This window comes from Callithrix jacchus, chromosome 4, assembly GCF_049354715.1.
Source record: "Callithrix jacchus isolate 240 chromosome 4, calJac240_pri, whole genome shotgun sequence".
Classification (NCBI taxonomy): domain Eukaryota; kingdom Metazoa; phylum Chordata; class Mammalia; order Primates; family Cebidae; genus Callithrix; species Callithrix jacchus.
In genome coordinates, this window is record NC_133505.1 from 131,950,960 (window position 1) to 131,957,285 (window position 6,326).

Consider the following 6,326-nt stretch of genomic DNA (forward strand, 5'->3'; position numbering starts at 1 on the left):
ACAGGAGAGAACATAAAGGGAGGAGGTTAGAGAGGTAGGGCAGGCCCAGATTATGGAGGGTTTTGTCAGTCAAGATAATCGAACTCAATTCTAAGGATAATGGGGAAGGATTAAAAGGTTTTATGCAAGGAAGAAAAGAGATGTTTAATAACATCTGGTTTTGTTGTTAAACAATTAATTTGGCTACTTTGTAAATAATGCATCAGAAGAGACTACGTGAAAATGGCAAATCTGCTGAGGTGTGTGTGATAGTCTGCAAGACAGATGATGCTGGCGTGAACTTGGTTAGTGCCTGCGGAGATGAGGTGGGATTAACAGGACTTGCTATTTGATGTAGTACCGAGTACCAGCTTGGCCAGAGAGACCTCCACCCAGGCAGCGCTGAAGGAAATGAGAGGCAGAAGCCCAGATAGAATAGCCAAGTTGGTCTATCCAGGGGGCCAGCAGCCTTCCAAACTGAGAGCCTCAGGGGCTGACAGCATTCCAGGCTGAAGGCCCAGAGCAGATGCTGACCCACGTATTTATTCTCTCTGAACAGGTGATTATTATTAACAAACAGGTGTTCTGTATTTTCTGTAACTCAAAAATATACCAAATAGGCAGCCGTTGCCCACTTACCACTGATTACAAACAACCTACAAAAGGTATTCTCCATGAGGGAGCCATGGGAGGCTGGGGGGGGGGGGGCGCAGGATCAGATATCTCAAATAACTGTTTTAACTGGTATATGATATTTATACATTGTCCTGCCACTTTGGAATGCCCCAAATGGTTTTCCACTGGGGGTGAAGGGGGACCAGCTAGGTTTTCCTTGCCATCGTTCTTCCTAGCAAACAATATATTCTATCATACACTCAGTATTCATCAATATCAGATATCATCCAATTATCTGAAAAAGGCTGATATTCCCCACCTCTCAACTCCTCTGAAACACACAGTCTGATATTCATAAACTTAACATTTCTCAACAATGGAGTAGGTGCCAAGGGCACTTACTTTCCATTGTTGGTAACTGGGTGGATGGCAGCACTGTAGCTCGCCTACACAGATCCTCTGTGGGGACAAATATGATGTCTCTTCTGGGTTGATACAACCTCTTGGGCACTCAGCTTGTTGGAGAGGTGCCACCAGAAAAAGTCTCCTTCATCTAGGCGAGTGCAAGCTATCCTGCTCCAGGGCATTTAGTCCGTTAAGGAATGTGCAGGTTGGATTTCAGATCCCCCACTCCTCTGCAGGAAGGACACTTTTCTGCAACCTCATTTGGTGAGATTGCTGTTATGCTACTGGGACAGCCACCGCAATGAGGTAAACTGGGGTTAGTGTTGATTTGGTAGTGGGGTGAGAGTAGAGAGTTCCATTTTGGCCACATAAAATTTGAGTTGCTCAGAGGCTAAGCCAAAAGGTGATATGAAATAAAAATTTGGATATGCCCATTCAGATAAGGGAAGAGCTGAAGATTACAGTGAATAAATATTGGAGTTGTTAGTATTCAGATGATATTAAAAGTCATAAGAATAAATGAGATCTGTCAGGCGTGGTGGCTCATGCCTGTAACCCCAGTATTTTGGGAGGCCGAGGCAAGCAGATCACCTGAGGTCAGGCATTCAAGACCAGCCTGGCCGACATGGTGAAACCCTGTCTCCACTAAAAATACAAAAATCAGCTGGGTATGATGGCAAGTGCCTGTAGTCTGAGCTACTCAGGAGGCTGAGGTAGGAGAATTACTTGAACCCGGGAGACAGAGGTTGCAGTGAGCCAAGATTGCGCCACTGCACTCCAGCCTGGGTAACAGAGTAAGACTCCATCTCAAAAAAAAAGAATAAATGAGATCACCTAAAGAGGGAAAGAAAGCACGCAGGATAGAAAACCAATGAACTCTTAAATGTAGGGTTCAGGTACAAGAGAAACGCAAATAGCAGAAACTGAGAATGAAGAGCTACTGAGGTAGATGAAAAAACTAGTGAGGTGGAGTAGCCCTAAATCCTACAGAAGAGTGTTTGAGGAAGAGGGTAGCGGTCCACTGTCAAATGCTGCTGAAAAGCTGAGTTCGATGAGGCCAAAACAATGTCCTTTAGATTTGACACTAAGGAGGTTACCAGCGACTTTGGTGAGAGTGGATCAGTAGATTGCCGAGAACAAATAGCAGATGGAATGAAGTGGTAAAGTAAACAGGTGAAGGAAGGAGCTGCCATTGGAAGAACACTCTAGCAATGTTACTCAGCAGAAGGTTAGATAAATGGGGGCAGTGGCTGAAAGAGTATGTAGAGCAAATAAGGGCGCTTCTTCTACAGATGGAGTCACCTGAGTATGTCCATATCCCATGCTCCTTCCTCCAGGATGGCTGACGTGGCCCTCTGTGTCTGGCTTGGGCACACATCCTATGCAGTTTCTATGCAAATCAAGTAAACCTCCTTCTAGGAAGTGCCCCACTATGTTGTGACTGTTCTGAATGTACCAGCATTCTCAAGCCTCTGACTGTCACTCAGCAGACCTCCCCTGGGGGTGGGTGACAGGTTAGGTTCCCACTTACTAATGAGCTCATCTACATTCGTGGAGCTTCCAGCATCTGCATCTTTAAATAAATCTCTATATTTGGTTCATAAGATGAGAAGGTAAACAGCCACTTATCTGAAAAAGCCTGATATCCCCCACCTCTCAACACCTCCGAAATACACAGTCTGATATTTAACTTGCTGTGAAAAAGAAAAGCATCCTTTTGGAAATCGAAAAGAGAAAACACCGCTCTAGCTGAAAGGTGACTTTGTTAGCATATAAACTGTACATTGCATTCTACTGGAGGTTTTCAGTGTGCACAAGATTTGGTCACAAAGAACAAGTTTGTCCCTGTATAGACTTGAACAAGTGTGTGTGTGTTTAATTCTAAGAACACCAGAGTTTTCAGATGTTACTTCTTTACTGGTTTTGTTAGCTTGAGAATGGGCCCTGTCCTGACCTTGCATATACTTAGCATGTTCCCAGCAGCAGCATCTTGGCAGGTCCCCGCCAGGAAGCGAAGCAACCCCACAGCCCTTCATTTGTTTCTAGGACAACAAGTAGTAAGTAAGTAGGACGAGTCTGGCCGCCGCCCAGCTATGTACATTTGCTGTCAAAGTATGCTGGTGGCCCAAGAGTGATTTCAGAAGAAAGGGCTGCCTGTCAGTTCCGAGGAAATGCTATCAAACAAATAAACTGCTCCCAGACCCCTGGGTCAGCCCATGGTGTTGGGTCTCCACTCCAACAGCTAATTCTTCTGTCTTCTGTTGCCATGGATTGGCACGATGAAGGCAGGAAGCAGGTGAGAGAAGATGGAGCAACTGAGGGGCTGTGTGCTGACAAGGAGAGTGAGAGAGAGCTACAAGGACCTCTCCATCCTCAGGGCTCCAATTAAATGACTTCCTTCCCCGGGGCTAAAGACAGGTCAGGAGGGATAAAATTATCAACTCAGGAAAGAGAAGATGTTTATAACTTCTGCTACTTTTACAAAAATAGATGAAAGGAAAGATTGTTTTTTCCACCCTTTGCAGCCTGTGAACTTCCGTGGCCCTGTGCATAACTTGCTCAGTTTTCCAGAAATAGGAGAATGTGGTTGTCAAGTGCTTTGTACATACTGCTTACAAGGCAACACTCTCTACCTTAGAGAGATGATTTACTGAAGCTTCTCCTTCTTCCTGCCTTTCTTCCCTCCCTCCTTTCTTTCTTCATTTTATCTTTTTCTTTTCTTTCTTTCTCTTTCTGTCATTTTTTTCTCTCTCTTTCATTCAGCTTCATGAGATATAATTTGTGTAATATAAATTCACTTTTTACAGAGATATGCAACCGATACCACAATTCAATTTCAAAACATTTCCATCACCCTCAAAACAGCCCTTGTATCTATTAGCAACCACTCTCCATTCCCACCTCCAGGCAACCCCTAGTCCACTTTCTGTCTCTATGGATTTGCCTTTATTAGACATTTCACATAAATAGAATCTTATATATATGTATATATGTGAATATATATTTGGTTATACATCTGTGTGTATATATGTATGTATACATATACGTATATATGTATGTATACGTTTATGTATATGTATATATATACGTATATTTATATATATATATATATATACATATACATAAACATATATACACACAGTGGGTGTGTTTGTATCTGACTTCTTTCACTTAGCATAATGCTGTTAAGTTTCATCCATGTTGTTACATGTGTGAGTACTTGTTTTTATTGCTGAATAGCATCCTTTTGCATTGACACACTACATTTTGTTTATTCATTTACCAGTTTGTTGGCATTTGAATTGACTCCACTTTTTGATGACCATAAATAGTGCTGCTATGAACATGTGTACACATATTTATGAGAGCATGTTTTTATTTCTCTTGGGTAGAGAGGAGTGGAGTTTCTAGGTCATATTGTAAATTTATGTTTAACATTTAAAAAATTTCCAAAGTCACTGCATGATCTTACATTTCTGTCAGCAATGGATGAGAGTTTATACACATGCTCACTGACACTTGGTATTATCTGTCTTTTGGATTGCAGCCAGCCTGGTGGGGTGAAGTGGTACTATAACCCTTCTTAAAGGAGTCAGATTGAAGAAATCAGTTTAGGTTTGGCTTGCTTGGCAAGGAGACATCCTGAGATGTAGAGACCAAACAAAATGCAGAGAAAGTAATGACTAAAATGACAAGTGGTTACAGTTTTAGAAAAGAAATGTTGAAAAATAATTATTAATTTTAAGGATCAATATAAGTGAACAGGTCGGACCCCATGGCTCACACCTGTAATCCCAGCACTTTAGAAGGCTGAGGCAGGTAGATCACTTGAGGTCACGAGTTCGAGACCAGCCTAGCCAACATGGTAAAACTCCATCTCTACTAAAAATACAAAAAATTAGCCAGGTGTGATAGCATACACCTGTAATCCCAGCTACTCAGGAGGCTGAGGCAGAAGAATCACTGAATCCAGGAGATGGAGGCTACAGTGAGCTAAGATTGTGCCATTGTACTTCAGCCTGGGCAGAGAGAGACTTTGTCTCAAAAAAAAACCGTAATGAACAATTCATATGTACTCTTATTCTCTAAATGAAGAGAGAGGGCGGTGAGAGAAAGAAGAGAAAGAAGAAGGAGGAGAAAGAGGAGGGGGAAGAGAAAAGGGAGAGGGAGGAGGAGGGGGAGAAAAAGAAGACAAAAAATAAAAAGACAAAGAAGAACCAATTTATTATGTCGACCTCCTTGCTTCCTTATGGTACACACCCCTATCTCCTATTCTAGCAATACCAGGTTGTACATTTATGCTTTTGGGGACAGCTGAGATATAGACTATGCTCACCCTCTGGTTTGCTACTCCAGAACCCTAGTAAGTGGGACATATGTCAGGTTTTCTCTGTGTCAGTTGTAATCAGTACTGATACTGATAACCACATTGAGATACTCTGATCTGAAGAGATACTTCACAGCTGGTAAACTGATAAGCTAGTCAAATTGAATAATTTAATTTCTGTTTTTCCACATACTTATAATTTTCCCTAATAAATATTATGTTCATCTTGGGTTATTAATAAAAATTATAGGGTGTTTTGATCATTTTTGTGACTGCTGGGATAGTTCTTAATCTTTCATGCATTTTAAAGAATTTTGATTAAGCAAAGCACTACTAATTTTCAGACAGCTACATCTGCTTAGCTTATATAATTAGGTTTTTATAATTTTCTTTAAATTTTTGTTTGTGCCTCCAGTAAATTGTTTGAAAACTCGCTTGTTGAAAATGACAATTTCTCACCATTAGTTCACACATTTTGAATGTTTGTGTATCTTGGAATGGTTTCACCACTTTAAAATCAGCTTTTCCTAAGTGAATTAGCTTTAGAAAATTAAAAACTTATTTATGACTACGTATGTTTACCTGTTTAGCACTAGTCTAAATGGTTCTTCAAATGTATTTTATATTCTTTTTATTTTTTATTCATGAAATAAATAAACAAAACCTCTAAGAGGAATGAAGGCCTATTTTTATTGTAGTTTGTGATGGATATTACTGAAAAGAGCCTACAAATTGTAACTGTTTTCCTAATGTTGGAAAGCAAAACCTAGAAAAGTACTACCTTAATGTGCAGTTAAATGGACTATAGTGCATTCATTCAATAGAATTTCGTTTTATCATTTCTTCAATGACAGCAAAATTGTTATGTATAAGTTTACAAAGTTGTTCCTATATTTTAAAAGCATGAAAGCAAGTTTCAGAGGAATATATGTAGCATGATTCTATTTGCATGGCAATGGTATAGACATACATCTTTGCTTATGCAGAAGAACTCTTTGGA